Raw genomic sequence first — 15,882 nt, forward strand, 5'->3', positions numbered from 1 at the left:
TCGAAAACATACTTTTTAAATTATATTTGACTTGTGCAATCATCAGTTTATTCTTTCAATGGGATTATTCGCCTTTTCATTTCCTCCTCTTCAGTAATTTAAACCTGCAGCAAACAGAATTAAAAAAACTCCAGGACAATGTATTCAACTTGACTTTTTAGTTTTTACAGTGGTCGGAATGTTGTTACGAGTTTTTTATTTGCATACATGTATATATATTAAGTATATAAGTATATATAAGTCATATCGTGTAGTATATGTTTCACAAAAATTTTTCACTTTCTAGAGACTCAGAAAGTGCTCTACTTTAAAAAGTGTCATCTAGAGGAAGGTAAAATAAACTTTTAATTCCAGAAAGATATTGCAAACAGCAGAGGTTTAAATAGTGTGTGTGTTGGCACTGATCGAAGACTGCATCAATAGAAAGCAAAATGTAAATTAAAATGGCTTTGCTTGTTATTAGAAGGTCTTCACTGTTTGCAAGGAATGTCTTTTTGTCTTCCTCAAAAAGTTTTTAGTTTGATTGAAGAGAATGGATTTTACAAGAAATAAAACTTTATTATTATCACTGCAATATGACGCATGGTAGAAGTATTTCCTATTGGGTAGTGAGGGAGTTGGGGCTCTCAGACCTCAGTCTTAGCAAGTTGTGTCATTGTCAGTTTTGAGAGAATGTGCTTCAGTCATGTGGCTCCCAGCTCCACCTTAAGTCACACACATGCTCACATTCACAGGCTGCTGTTCTGCACAGAGCTGCAGTGCAAAGCTGCACAGGCATTATCGAATTTCACTTCAAACACATATTTACACCATGCATCGTGTAGTGACAGCAAACACGTGTGCCTGAGCGATGCTAAGTGCATCTGAATTAGTGTGAAGGGTTGTGGCGATAGCATCAGAGTGGCTGCTGAGCGAAAAAGAGGGTGAAAGCAACGGAGGCAGACGGGCCAAAATTTGGCACCGATTCCTAAATACTGTGGAAAATGGCTGTGGTTGGTTGGGTAAGGGCAGCTGTGCAGCACTCAAAAGCGGTTAGAGCGAGAAAAGCTGTGATTTGAGCACAATAAAACTATTTATCAGCTGGCCTGGTGATGCCAAAATGCAGCTGTAGTGAAGGCTTTTCTGCACAGAATGCATAGAGGTCCTTCCACAAGTGTTTACAACACTTTTTCCACATTTATCCTGTAACAACCACAAACTTCAATGTACTGTACTGTACTTTGTAGGAACTTTATGTAATATACCAACACAAAGTAGCCCAGTTGTGAAGTGGAAAAAAACGATACAAGCTAGCTGGAAAGAGAGCATCTGTGAAGAGCACAATATTTTTAGAGTAACAGAGTTCCCAAACAGTCCAGAAGATATTATGTTTTTCCTCCCTTACGCTCTTATGTTCTTCTTTCCTAACTACTTTGCACCATTTCTTCCTTCCTACCTATTATGTACCTCTTCTTCTTTCTTTCCAATTATGTGTCCTTCTCATCCTTTCGTTCCTACCTTTTTTCCTTCCTTTCCATCTGTCCTTCATAACTTTCCATTGCTGTGTTGTCCTCTCTTCTTCCTGTAAAGAAAACCTTACTAAGAGGTTTACTTTCTTACTAATGATATTCCTTCCATCCTTCCTCTCTCCACTGTTTTTTTCTACTCTTTTCGTATCTCTATATTTCTTTACTTGGTTTAGTCATTTCATATATATATGAATCTTTATAGAAGAAAATATCTGGCTAAATAATTTTTTTTGGTGCAGATCTACTTTAGTGGATGTTGATTTGAGGGTCTTCGTATCCAAAAGTGTCATAATACGTGTGTTGGTTTATTGTTAACCAACTTGTTTCTACAGTGTCCTTGGCTGTTCTGAAAGGTGCTTCATATAAAATGCATTGTAATATTATTATCAAGTGTTTGGCATTAGCCCATTTTGAACTTTAATTCCTTTCATGAACAGTTCTAATTTATTTCAACAGAATTCCACTACAAAAAAACGCATTGAACATCTGCAGAACTCTTACTTTAAATGCAAATTTTAAGCCAGTACTACCAAAATTTTAAATGACTTTAAGTGATTTTTTGGAATTGAAAGTCAATCTTGCATCTTTGTGTCGTATCAAATAGTTGTAATCCAGCAGGCAGACAAAACAGAACTGTTTTTGAAACTTTATCAAACTAAACAAAAAAAAAAATTCACAGAAAAATCCTAAAAAAAGGAGAAAAAAATCAAAATGAATTTTTTCAGCAGACCCAGTGCTCTCAATAATGGCACCTGCTGTAAGCCATTTACAGAGCTGGAAATCTATTCCTCCTCGTCACGAGAAACAAACTAAAAAAAAGTAAAAGTAAAATAAGGATGACTGATCATGAAAAAGTTGGGTTTTGGTGAACAAACAGCACACATAGTACCTTAGAACCAAGTGTCTTATTTCACTTTTTTCTAAGCTTTTTTTCCCCATCATTTCCAAAATTATTTTTACAATTATTATCGTCAACAAAGGCAAGGCTGTTGTACTGATATGTTTTAGATTTGTCTGAATTTCTTTGAGAACAATATAAACAGTAGAGTTTGATCGTTGAATGAACCTGAGAAATGTGATAGTGTGTGAACTGTGGAAGCTGAAGCGGATCACGTGTGCAGACAGAAAGATCTACCTGAAATGTTTTGGACTTCAGACAGCTCTTTGGTCCCGACTCCTTCTGCCACCGTGATGTACTGATGTTCAGCTATAGATGAACGGCTCACCACGTCTCCTCCAAACTCATTTTCTACACATGGGGGAGAAGGGGGAGGAAGAAGAGGGAGAGCATGCATCATTAAAATCATTTCCAGAACAATCACATTCAGGCACAGCCATGACAGAATTTGAAATTTCCTCTACTCCTTTGACTCCAGGCTCATGAATAGTCATATAGCGTCAGCTATGCGGCACGCGGCAGAGCGAACACTGATTTCCACCATAACGACGGTCGCGTGTCGTGTGCGATAGGCTTGGCAACATGGGGTAATTAGCTAGATCTATCATCTGCAGCAGGAAGTGGGGACAAATATAGCTAATGATCCGTGCCTGCCTCCATGATTTCTCTCCTCAGCTCTCCATCCTTGGCTGAGCTGAAGGAGCAAATAGGAAGCACAAAAAAAAGAGGTGGGGGTCGATTGCTGTAAAGATAAAATAACCTAAAGCTCCAAAAGAGATAAAGATGGAAGAGATGAAGGTGTTAGTACTGAGCATGCTGGAGAACTGTCTTCCTTTCTTTCTTTCTGCTTTTTTTCTCTTTTCCACTGCTGCTAATTGAGAAGATGTACAGCAGGGAACAGATGAGGTGTTGATGGTGAACAGGGAGAATCACAAAGAAGAAGGAGGGCCCCCACAGGGAGACCGCCAGACGGACGGTAACGCACACACACATTCACACAGTCATTCCCCACCTATCTCAAAGCAGCTTAAATCAAAACAAAAGCCGGTCCCTCAGGACAAACGCAAGCTCCGGCTGAGCTCAAGTCAGGCGTTATGTAAAAGGCTGTGCTTACGTACACACACGGACTTTACTTTCAACCGGCAGGGGTTCCTCCTCTACTCTTCATCATGCCACACACCTCTGCTTTCCTCTCCCTTTGTAGTGTACATAATAAGCGTGGAAACAGAGAGAGCGGCTTGTAAGGGGACAGCGCAAACAACTTTCAAAATGGCTATTAACAGGAAGCCCTAATGGGAAACAATGGGACACTCGTGCTATATTTTCATTTACTACTGCAGCCCTGCTGTCTTTTGTTTCATGAAAAATGCATCAAAGGCTGGTTTGTATTTGATTACAGCCTCTGGAGCGCCCCAAAAGCATTTTTATGAAGAAAAAAAATGCAATAAAACAAACGTAAAGTGGATTTGGTTACTGGTATGTGCTACCTTGTGAATATAAAATATGTATAACTTCAGATAAAAAGAGTGTCTCTAGTGGTAAAACACACCTAGTTTCTAAACTGTATTTGACAAAATCTATTGGAGCTTAGATAACTTCTGGCAAAATAAATCCCATTCCTGTCAAACTTTGAAAGAACTAGTTCAAAGTTCAGTTCACAAAGATTAAAAATTTATTTATTCTTGTTTATCATTTACTATTTAAAATTCACAACTTGGTTTACACTCTCATAGTTCAGGTACATTAATATTTCATAAGATAAAGTCTTATAAAAATTATTTCAAAAGTTGGGAATGTCATGTGATGATTAGCATATTATTCATTAATTTCTTCTCTGCCAACTTCCTACATTGAACTACTTCTTTCTTCCTTTTGCTCATATATATTTTATCATAGTATGGTCAAATTTTAAAGTTTTTATGATGCCATTTCAGTCAAAAACTGGCTGAAAAAGATCCCAGTAAAACCCATGTATCATGAAAGTTTTGTTTATTCTCTTCACTTACTGGTGTAAGCATAATCCAAAAAAGCCCCGCACTCCTTCGTAGGAATGGGATAGTTGTTGGTAGCAAGGCATAGTGAAATTCATTGGTTCTAACTAAAATGTTTGTTGTGCTAATCTCCAAGCACTAATCAATAGTATTTCCACAAACACACTATATCAGTATAGTTTTTAGATATTTAGTAGAAACAATTGTTAAAGCACTAAAACAATAACTTCAATGTCAATGATCAAATGTGTACAATTTAATTACAGTAGCTGCAAGGAAATTATTTGTTTTTATATATAGTGAGATACATTTTTTAAATAACTGGTAAGCAGTATAGCTAAATTTCTTCATATTTTAATCTGCTACAATAATCGCACACCTGCAGACATGTCTTTCGCCGCTTGGACATGTTCAAACATAAATATATGTTCAGTTGTTTGTTGCCTTGCTGTTATTCAGATGAAGGTTAACCTGTGGCTTCAGCTAGCGTCTGTAAAAGATGGATAAATTCTGCAGTCAGAGGATAAATTTCCAAATGATCAGAAATCAAGAAAAATGTGGATGAAAAATCTAAATTTAAACCACCCATCCCAAAGGTGTTATTTAATAAATCTTAGGGAAGATGAAAATCCTTACCCAACTGTTTGGGCTGAGTCAACTAACCAAGAAGAAATTGACTTCTGACAAGGATTAACAGTCATGATGAAAACAGATCTGGTATGCAGCAAATATAAAATTTATAACTAACAAAAAGCGTATTCTACAGCCTAAATGCAAGGCACACAAACAGGAGACAAAGAGCTCCTTCAGTTGTCCAACTGAAGTACGGGCAACTCTCTTCTGCTTACAGTAGCCAAAGTATATTCAAAAAGTCTCAATTACTGAGCCCCACCAAGGTGAACCACACTCAGTCCACATTCATTAGCAAAATACAACCTCCGTCAGTTCAAAGTTCACAGATAATATGAACCCAGCCGATGTGCAGCACTGCTTCCAGCTCATAAAATACAACACACACAAGCACACACATCGCTGGCCTCTCTGTCTTTATAATCAGAGTGTAAGTGATGGGTCTGTCCTCTGATGAAGGTCTTCATGTGGAGGCTGATGACAAATCACAGCTCTCTGACGCTTCATCAGGACACAGCCTACATTCCTCTTTTGTGTGTGTGGACCAGAAAAAAAACATGAGGGAGGTGAGAGGAGAAAAGCAAGAAAGAGTGATAGAAAGACAGAAATAAAAGGAAAAAATAGATTAAACCAGACAGTGTTCAAAAGCATCAACGCAATGTGTGCCCCTGTAAATACTGGTGGTGCTTACAGCGTATGGGTCTGTTCAGCTTCTTTCTAGTCTGCAGGTTTAAGCACCAAGGACAGCGACAGACAGGAAGAATTGGCCTTCAGCTGTAATGGGAACACACATATACACATACCGACGTGGATATTCTTCACATTTGTTAGAAAGGACTGCAGGAACTCTCCTCAGACCCAGAATCCCAGGTGTGTGTCTTTAAAGTATGATTTTGTCATAGTCTTTTCCTCTGAGAAAACAGGTTACGTCTGGCCTTTATTGAGCTTCTTTGTCTATCAAAGCAAGACTCTGAGACACCACAATGAAACCCAGTGTATGAAAATGTACAGCAACGCAGCATGGCATGATTAGCACACACACACACACACCCACCCGCCCACACACAATAAATGCGAATCTTATATACTGAAAGACAAATGCTAAAGATAAGGGAGTGCTCACATATAGGCACTTATTACAAGAGAGAAACATGCTTTATTCATGCGATGTGTGTGCGCACACAGCTAGCTTCTTCTCTCAGGCTTTGAGACTGACTGGGGCTGCCTGACCTACATTCAAGAAGATGAAATCTCTCTTTCTGCTGCTCTCCAGTCTGTGTTCTTCTCAGACGCTTGTTCACGCAGCCAAGATGAAGAAGCAGCTGTGATTTCTCAAGCCCGAAATGTACCCTCGGACTGGGGACGGACAGAGCAACAGCAATGTGCGTTTGATGGATTTCAGAGGGAGGTGATGGAAGGCTCTCTACTGCATATCAGAGATCCCTTCATCTATCCTCTGCTCTTTATCCATGTACATACATTATTTACATCCCCATGAGGTCACCAAATTCAGCTCAGAGGAGGGGACAGAGATTAAATATGTCACATTTCACATCAAGTATGTGGTGAGAAGGGCCCGAAACTAGGAACAAAATGGACTGGAATTTTTGACACCACAATGCAAAATGTTATGTTTTTACTTCAGAGCATCTCCTTAAATGTAATTTAATTACAAATGTGGCAGCAGGAAAAATGGCTGAAACATTTGTCTTGCTCTTAGTATTAGCAACAATAACCAATCTTAGCTTCTCATCTGACTGCTGTGTTTCATGATGGAGATGCAGAAAACTTGAAAATGCAGTAAATATGCTATGCAAAAACGTAACTTGACTTTACTAAAGAAGACTCCCAATTAATCCACAAGTGAGTATTTTTAGTCGCTAAGCAACTGTAAAATGTTTTGTGAAGGCCTGAAACGTTTGTTGGAGAACATGAGTAGAGAAAAATCATCATGGAGACCAAAGAACAGAGCCACTTCGGACATCCCACACAGAACTGTTCAAGTCATCTTCTGAAAATGGAAAAAGTAAGACACATAAACCAACAAGTGGAGAATAAGAGACGCGGTCAAGAGGCTTCTGGTAATTCTGCAGGAACTGCAGCCCATAGCTCAGGAAGCAGAGCTACCAGAGCTGAGCAACGATGGCTTTGCTTTGTGCCGTTGTTTTGTTCAGATGAGGACATGATAAATATGTGCCTGTTTACTCTGCATCCTCACAGTCCTCTCTGTAAAACATAGTGTTGGCAGCACCATGCTCTGGGTGGGGTCGATACAAATGCATGTCACATGTTTCAGATTTTAATTTTCTTTGTGTTTGTCACAGAAATCCAATAAAAGTTTATTGCAATTTGGATTTTTAACAAAAAAGCATGCATTATTTTTCCAAACGATTGCAGAAAATCAACTGATCATCTTTTGAATATAAAATGATTTTTCCACAGTTATCCATGTACCTTCACAGTGGTCAACATAATGTGCCATATGCTTTCTAGCTACACATATTAGGCATTTGATTTTCTCATGTGTCAAACACAGTCAAGAGGTTTATGGTAATTCTGGAGGAGCTGCTGCCATTTTAACCTGAATAAAAGAAAAAATATGCTGAACCTGACAGTTTAAATCTCTTTTATTAGAACGTGTTGCTTTTTACCATCCATTCCAGAACATACTTATAGTTAGATGATATTAAAACAACACAATGGACCTCTAAGAGACAAACTTGTTGTCCCACAGCATGGTGTTGCCATTACCATGATTTAGCGTAGAGATGACATGTTCAGGGAGTACTATAAGCAAAAGAGAAGGAAATATAGCACTTCCAGATAACCGTTATTTTCACTTCTCTTGTTCAGAGCTGTATCAATGCTGAGACGGTATTCGAAGCTCAGCTTATCTATAAAACGATTTTTGAATTTTCTAGGTCTTGTAGGGTGAAAGAAAATGAGTTAGATGTGTTTTTTAACACCCAATCATAAAGCTTTCTAAACTTCAGCCAATTATATTGTATTACCTAAGTACCGGTAATGCCTAGCTTTAACGTTTTAATTTCTGGAGCAAATTACAGAGTGTTAACTGTCCTCAGACAGCTGTATTGAAAATAACTGTTTTACTGAGATTTTTATTGGTTGTGAACCATGTTGCTCCTGGTGTGCTACTTTTAAAATATTCTTCCAGAATCTTTGGACTTTTGTTTTATTTCATATTATATTAATATTTCTGTTTTTCTTCTTAGTTTTAATCTAAACTAGTACAATTAATCTAGTTTTGTACATCACATTTGCATGTTCAACTTGACAAGAACTTCTGGATAAAGAGGTCCTGTTTCTCAGAGGGACTTTTCCGGTAGAAATTAATACAGATATATGCAGAGGATTTTCAGGGCAATATTCGCCAACAGATCAGCAGCTGAATAGTCAGCTTTAGATGTGAGGGGGCCAACAGATGCCAGTGTTCTTCTAAGAAGCATAAAATGTGAAAAATAATCAAAGTAACAAGACAAATGCAGAAAACTCTCTCTTTGTCTTCTACGCTTACATTCCCCCACCTCAAAGTCAGTCTTTGTCTATGATCCATCTCCTTTTAAAAGCAGAACAAAGAAGATTTACTAACATCAACACCGACATAAATGACAGTAACCTGTATTACTTTTCTGGAATGGGCATCAATAAGTAAATAGACAAGAATATTGACATGTTTCCACAGTTCAGCTGCGGAAACATGTCTCATCCTTTCTGTGCTTGGGTTTAATTGCTTATATCTGAGCACTGTACAATTATAGCTCCTGTTTTTGTTTAATTTTGATGCAGCTGGCGTTTCATGTGCAATGATTGCTGGAAACATGCAGCTGTGACGCAGTACAATGATTTAACAATTGATTTCAAGAGCAACCACAAATGTGCTTAATGTGCACGACTTGTGACAACAGGTCACAAATGAATGCATGCCGGTGTGCATTATGTGCAATATTTTTGCAGAATATGAGATCATCTTGACAAGAATATCAGCTGACTTTTTAGATCCATAACCCTTTCATACCTTGTTATGGAGTGGGATTAGTTTCTCTTTGTTCAGCCACAGAGAGAGCAGAGCCACTGTCTTGATTCATATTCACATTAGAATGTGTTTGTTGTTGTTATTTTAGGAGTGAGGCAGCTCAGAAGGGAGCTCCCTGTGCCCAGACTGCTCCGAGTTTATTTATTCAGAAGGTTCTCACTGTAAAAAAAAGAAAAAAAGAAAAAAGAGGCTGATCCACTATATCTCTAAACTAAACCAACAAAATCCTCCAAATCCCAGTGAAGCATTACGTTGACCACACTGTCAAAACGGTAATGCAGCAGAAACCAGTCGAGGAAATCCCATGACCCTAATTCAAGACAACTTTAATATTACAGGAGGCTTTTTCCTCTTAAAAAAATAACTTGTAGATTGAAACTATAGAGTAAGAAGTGCAAAGCAGAGGGAAAACCATTTTTATCCATGAACTCTTGTTAGTAAAAAGTACAAATTTAACAGATACACAATAGCTCATTTCATTTACCTGACTCTTGTAATCAACATTTTTTATTTATTAATGCATTTTTTGCTATTTTCTTTCTTATGTATTATTACATTAGGGATCTGGGCTTTAATCATATCTTTACTACTCTATTTTGTTTGGATAATTTCATATTAGACTGACATGTGAGGCTGCCGTGATAGTCGTTATAATTGACTAATAATAAAAATAAAGAATCAACATTTTTGGTGATAAGATTTTTCATGAATTTGTCTAGCTTAATTTTTTTTTTACATTATGCATTTTTAAATGAGATCTAAACTGAGGGAGTTCTTCAAGTGGGATAAGATTTAATGGAGGGAATTAGGGAATCTCAAAGATTTTGTTGTGAGTTGCAGCAGTACAAGCACAATGCATGATGAACAACTGATGAGTGCTAATTTAGGCCCATGATCTATCTACTATATATCTTTGTGAATAAATTTTTGAGGAAACTGTAAGCCCTCCATTAGGCTGATTGTCCCTGTGTTAGTGTGCAAGGTTTGTGTAGATGACCAAATAGTTTAATTTTGATCCCTTTTCACTGTGCAGATGGTAATATCTCAATGCATAAAATTTAAAACAAAAACTTACCAAAGACATAATGCTAATAAATACAATTCATTTTGAAATAATGATTTTTATTGTTTTAACAGATTTGTGTAATGGGAAATTATATTCAAGTGATTTATGCCAGCTTGTAAAAGTGAATGTGTGTGATTGCCTATTTTACACGACATACAGTAAAAAATAGAGCTCCAGATATCAGCTCACAAAAAATGTCTCACAACACAATGTTTTTTTCATTTTTTAAAAGCATTGATCAGTGGAGAGTTGCTGCTGCAAAGCAGGTCAGGTTTCGAGATCAGATTTGCAATAATGAAACTGAATATACCACTCTTGAAGAGCAATCCAGCCCTTTGCTCCTTTTTGCAGATCACCACACCTACTCAACACTGAGCTGTTATGTCTGCAGAAAATACACTATTATTTTAATGTTTGTTCTCAGATTCTCACTTTTGTCTGTTGCTTCTTTTTCATGTCTGGTCTACATCTTAATTTTATGTTACAACACTGTGTCGTGACTTCTTGGTGTATGTTTCTGGAATGCCTGTCTTTGCAGCGTCCTTGGTGTTTTTCCTGATGTAATAAAGTATTTTTAGTTTGTCACCTGTCTGCACCGCCTGTTGCAGACCTGCATTTGGGTCCTGGAACCATTCATCACATCTCGGACATGTGAGGCAGAGCTCTTACAAAGTAGGTGAAACCGGAGTCACATTAAAAGAGAAGTTTGCTCTGTGAAAGCAAGCTTCCGGATGTCACATACTCAATATAATTGATTAACTGATAATTTTTTCTGAAATTGTGAATAAAATTATCTGTTCATAAGTTATAAAACTAAAGTAAAAAAAAAAAAGAATTGTAATGCCTATGTTTGTGTCCTGAATCATATCACTTATCGTTTTTTCTTCAAATGTACTTTAGCTGATCTTACTGAAGCCATGGATGGAGATAAAAACCGCTCATCTATAAAGAGTCCACCACTTAAAGTCCCCTATAATAAATCAACACATAAAATAATTTATCTGGATTGTAATCTATTGCTGGAATGCTTAAAATACATGAATTAATTGCTTTTCAGATTAACCCTATTTCAGGAAATACCTTCAGACACAGCTGGGATATCGGAGGATCTCTGTTTTAAGGGTTAAAGATGCTATCATGTAGTGAAGCGGACCGGCTCTTTTTGACGTCCAAGGCTCCTATTAAGGAGAAAAAGTGATCCAAGGCAAAAGTAGTGTCTGACACACTTTTCTTCTCAAGGACATGAGAGATGGAACTGACCGCGAGCTTGACCCACCGAGCTTTGCCATGCTTGCAAACAGAAACAGATACACATGCAAGCCAGCAGTCTGTGGGAGTCTATAAAGAAATATATAAAATGCACCCAGGAGCACATGCAGCACACTCGTTATTAGCTCTGCCCTCCCGATAAGACACAAATGCGCGCACACACAAAGCAAAAAAAAAAAGAAAGAAACTGCACTCCCACTCTTCTTTCTCAAGGGAGGCGTCTGCTCTTCGAATGCAGAGAGTGGGGGAAATAACATCGGGCAAACAGCCGCCGCAATTACCCACAGTGGGGTAATCAACAGCACAATGCACTATGCCTCGGCTGCCTCGGAGAGAGAGCGAAATACTCAGGTGAGAAAAGAAGCCAGACAGCAATCAGCCCAGCAGGAAGATGAGGAGAGAGACAGAGGAGAGAGACAGAACAGAGCAAAGGGCCATTCCTTTAATTTCCAAGGGAGAGCCAGGGCCTTAATTACTTGATGAGTCTCCTCTTGCTTTCTCTCTCAGCTCTGCGGCTGTAAAAAGGTGCGTGTCTGGGAGAAAAAGAGAGGCTTGTGTACATGTGGCCCATTATCAGAGCGGGAAGACTCCAATCACCTCTTAGCACTGATAGCAAGTGAAGAGAACAACATTGCGGAGAGAGCGCAGGGGAAGGGTGGACGGGGGGACAGAGTGGTAGAGAGGGGTGATTTACGCCTTTAGAAGTGTTAACACCATCTCTCATTCCCAGCAGCTATAGAACACCAAGGTCGAGGAGTGACACAACTGAGACAGGAAAACAAAGAGCCCAGTGCCGCCTCTGCCTATAGGAAAAAAAGCATGATGTTTGTTACATTGGATGCATTCAATAGTTCAGTTTGCAACATGAGTAGTGATCATTCGTCATCATGTTAATGACATTCCAAAATGAAGAACAACATGTGTCCATCTGTGAATTAGAATTGTATGTAGAAATGTGAGTCTTCTGAAAAGTGTCTCCATATCCCATACTGTATCTGCAGTTGGGTCTCTTTGTGCATTTCTTGCATCAATTCAGTGTGGCATTGAGGGGATTAGTCTACAGCTCTGCTGATGTGTTTCTGAAGCCCAGGTTGATTTAATAGCAGCCTTTAGCTGCAGCCTCGGCTCCCATATCTCTCATTTTTCTCTTGACAATACTCCATAGGTTCTCTCTGGAGTTCGGGTTTGATTGATGAATAATCAAGCATTCTGGATCCATACTCTTTAATGGTACTGGGATTTTTGTTATTGTTGGCAGGTACCAAGTCACACAGTTGACCAATACCAGCAGATAACATGGTTCCACAAAGCATCTCTGACTGTGGAAACTTCAGTCTGCACCTGAAGCAATATGGATTCTGTGCCTCTTTGTTTTCACTTCAGTCTCTGGTACCTTGATTTTCAAATAGAATTGAAAAATTGCCTTTCATCTGAAGACAGGAGTAGTCTAACACGTTTGTTACCTAGCCTTAGTAAGCTTAGTTAAGCTTCTGATCTTGTCTCTAGAATCATCTAGGAAAAGGACAAGAACTTGCTTGCTTACTTATAAGTGCTCTGCAGTACAGGGTGCTTTTCATGCAGCACCCCCAGTTTTTCATCAGTTGTGAATATATTGTTACGTGAAGTTAAGCAGTGACATCAGTCAAATCCTCAACTTCATGTAGTAAAGCCATTAGCAGTCGCATCAAAAAAGTTAATCCACAGATGACTACATTTGTTTTTGTTCAGGTAATGCTGTGTATTACTGAGAAGAAAGGATGCACAGTGGCTCCGGCATCTCCAAAAGGCAAAGAAAACCTGAACAATCCACCAAAAATATCATCAATGAGGCCTCAAGCTGATTGGGAAAAGATTTAGACATCCCTTCAACTACATCCGATCCATCTTACATTGTAATTTAATGAACTCAAATTTATTACAGCAATTGTCTTTTGGGCTCATTATTTCATGTATGTAATATCCAGGATGGCACGTTCTAATTGCTACAATTGCATTTCTGCCCCCTAAACCCAGTTAGATATGCTGCTAAAACACGGAAAGACTGTTCTGTTTCTTTGGGGTTTTTTGACACAGACACCCAAAAGTACAAATAAACTATTACACTTTTTATGTTTTAAAAGGTTTGTTGGAAACCCTATTTTGTATAATTACCTATTAAGTAGCAACTAAAGATAATACATAAGTAGAAATGTACCAAGAAATCATTCAGATACTAGAATGAGCCCATTTGCCCTTCACTGGATCTGTTCAGTGGAAACACTAAATAGAGTATAACTTTATTTTCTTATTCGCTTAAAATCATTCAATGAAACTAAGAACTCCCAACACTTTATCTCCATCATTCCATCAACCAACAGCATCTATTTATTACTATGAAGTGTATTAAAGAACCAACTTTTTCTTTTTTTCACGTGGTATTCTATTTAAGAAAGAAAAAAGTCAGAAAATGTCAAAAGGAATATCATCAGGCCAGTTTTAAAAGGACACAAGTAATCTCATCGGCCAGCGAAAGCCTGATCAGTGGATCTTCGCAAAAATAAATAGTGATTATAAGTTAAATACAAAATACTAAAATTATAATTGAATCAAGGAGGCATATTTCTTTTTTCCACTCCAATACAGCCAATAAGGCAACACAATGTTACCTTATTGTTTTGCATAAGGTAAAATTACGCAAAACATAATAAACTTCACATTAGCAGATTTGGTTCTTTTTGTTGTCATGTAGCATTTACTTGACAGAATCGTGTTTTTCCGAAAATAAACTGAAAGCTAAACTTAAACACTAGTTAAGTGATTTGAATGCGTTTACAGAAAGTAACATAAAATGTGTATAAAAGCTCAATAAAAGCAGCATTTCACTTGTGAGAGTGAAAAAGATTGGTGGCCTATTTAGAGATCTTCATAACAATATGTAATCAAGATTTGCAGCTGGTTTTATAAAAAAAATAAATAAATAAAAAAAATCAACCCTTGGATGGACGATCTATATGAAGTATCACCGTGTCTTTTTTTTTTAACCAGCCAGCATACATGAGCTCTGGTTCAGACTTGATAAAATGCTAGCAAACCTCTTTGAAAAGCACCAAGATGATATTTGCTAAGATACTTCAGTGAAATTCACAATTTCTTAGTTAAGTCAGTGACCTCAAGTTAAACAGACAATGATGTAAACCTCAAAAAAATATAATCCAGCCCTAAAATTTAAGCAGAATTATATTTCTAGACAGCATCTATTGCTTCACTTTTACTCAGACATTTCAGAATAAGCAAATCTGAATGTATTGCTGAGAAACGATATTAGATCCTAGGCCTGATACCCCTGCACAATGCTGTTTGTCAGTGCAGGCTGAATCCTTATTTACAGAGTAGTATATGATCCCTCCTCGGGAGACAGACGGAGGGATCAATCTTTGGAAGTAGATCTACGCAGGAAAATGGATGGCAAAGCGTCTTTGAAGGTTAGCAGTCTTTTATCACATCAGATTGGAGTTTAACCCTGGGCAATGTAAAAAAACTGACGCTGTGTTTGCTGCTCTCGGTCGTACCGTTTTTAGTGTTGCTCTAGCATGGTGTTAGTCATTGTGGTATTCCCCATGTTATTATAAGTAGATTGAGTTTACTTATGTGTCAATCTGATACCAATTAGTGTGCGTCTGCGAGCAGGCTTACAGAATAGAGCACTTGCATGTCATTTTGTTCTGCTTGGAAAACAATGCAACTCCTCGTGGGTGAAAACAATGCCACAAATGTAACTATGGCAAACTGGAAATAGAAATAGTAATCAATACTTAAAAAATTGCTCAACTGCATTTTTGGACAAGAAAGAAAAAGACAAAAAAGCTCTTGTTTGGCATTCAAACAATAGAACAAATTACCAAAGACATTTGTATTTTCAGGCTACTTGAAGACAGGGTTGTAGACTGTTGAACCAGGTAAGTCATAATGAACATGCCAATAATCACCAATCAGTCTCCATGGTCAATACCAGCTCCCAGTTTTGTTTGAGGTCTGACTCAAGATTCCAACGTTATTTTTTTCTAGTCAATTCATTGGAGCTGTTCATGTACTTTAAAAGAGGCAAACAGAATAAACATTCTTATATCTAGTACTATTTAGCAATTATGGTATACTAACAATAATGTAGAAGTTTTCTTTTTATGTCAGACAAAACTGTACCCCATAAAGTAGCACAGGAAACTGCATAAACGATCTGTGTTCTGTGGTATCTTCCACCAAAAAAGGGGGAAGCTTTACAATCTTCTTTTATTAAAAACAAATTGATCCATTTCTACCCCTCAGAGTAAAGATGTTCTTAGATATTGTATTTGCTGTTTAGGCGTGTACATACGTTGATGTTGGGTACACAGTTTTGAAGGGTACTATGCCTGTGGCCAAATATTTTGTATAGAAGTCAAGAGAAACTGTAAAATGTTATTTTACTGACACCTTAAACAACACAGATC

At 37.8% G+C, this 15,882-nt stretch overlaps 1 protein-coding gene across 7 annotated transcripts in view; it reads right to left on the reverse strand.

Annotated features, from left to right (window-relative positions):
* Nucleotides 1-15,882, reverse strand: part of myt1lb (myelin transcription factor 1-like, b) — a 123,341-nt gene that overhangs the window by 75,203 nt on the left and 32,256 nt on the right. For 6 of the 7 annotated variants that reach the window (XM_028000855.1, XM_028000859.1, XM_028000854.1 and 3 more), the window contains exon 2: nucleotides 2,644-2,757. The gene's annotated coding sequence lies outside the window, so the exon portion shown is untranslated. Of the gene's footprint in view, nucleotides 1-1,497; nucleotides 1,562-2,643; nucleotides 2,758-15,882 lie in introns of all 7 variants that reach the window. The other variant, XM_028000857.1, reaches the window with a different exon arrangement.

This window comes from Xiphophorus couchianus, chromosome 19 (genome assembly GCF_001444195.1).
Source record: "Xiphophorus couchianus chromosome 19, X_couchianus-1.0, whole genome shotgun sequence".
In the NCBI taxonomy this organism is placed as follows: domain Eukaryota; kingdom Metazoa; phylum Chordata; class Actinopteri; order Cyprinodontiformes; family Poeciliidae; genus Xiphophorus; species Xiphophorus couchianus.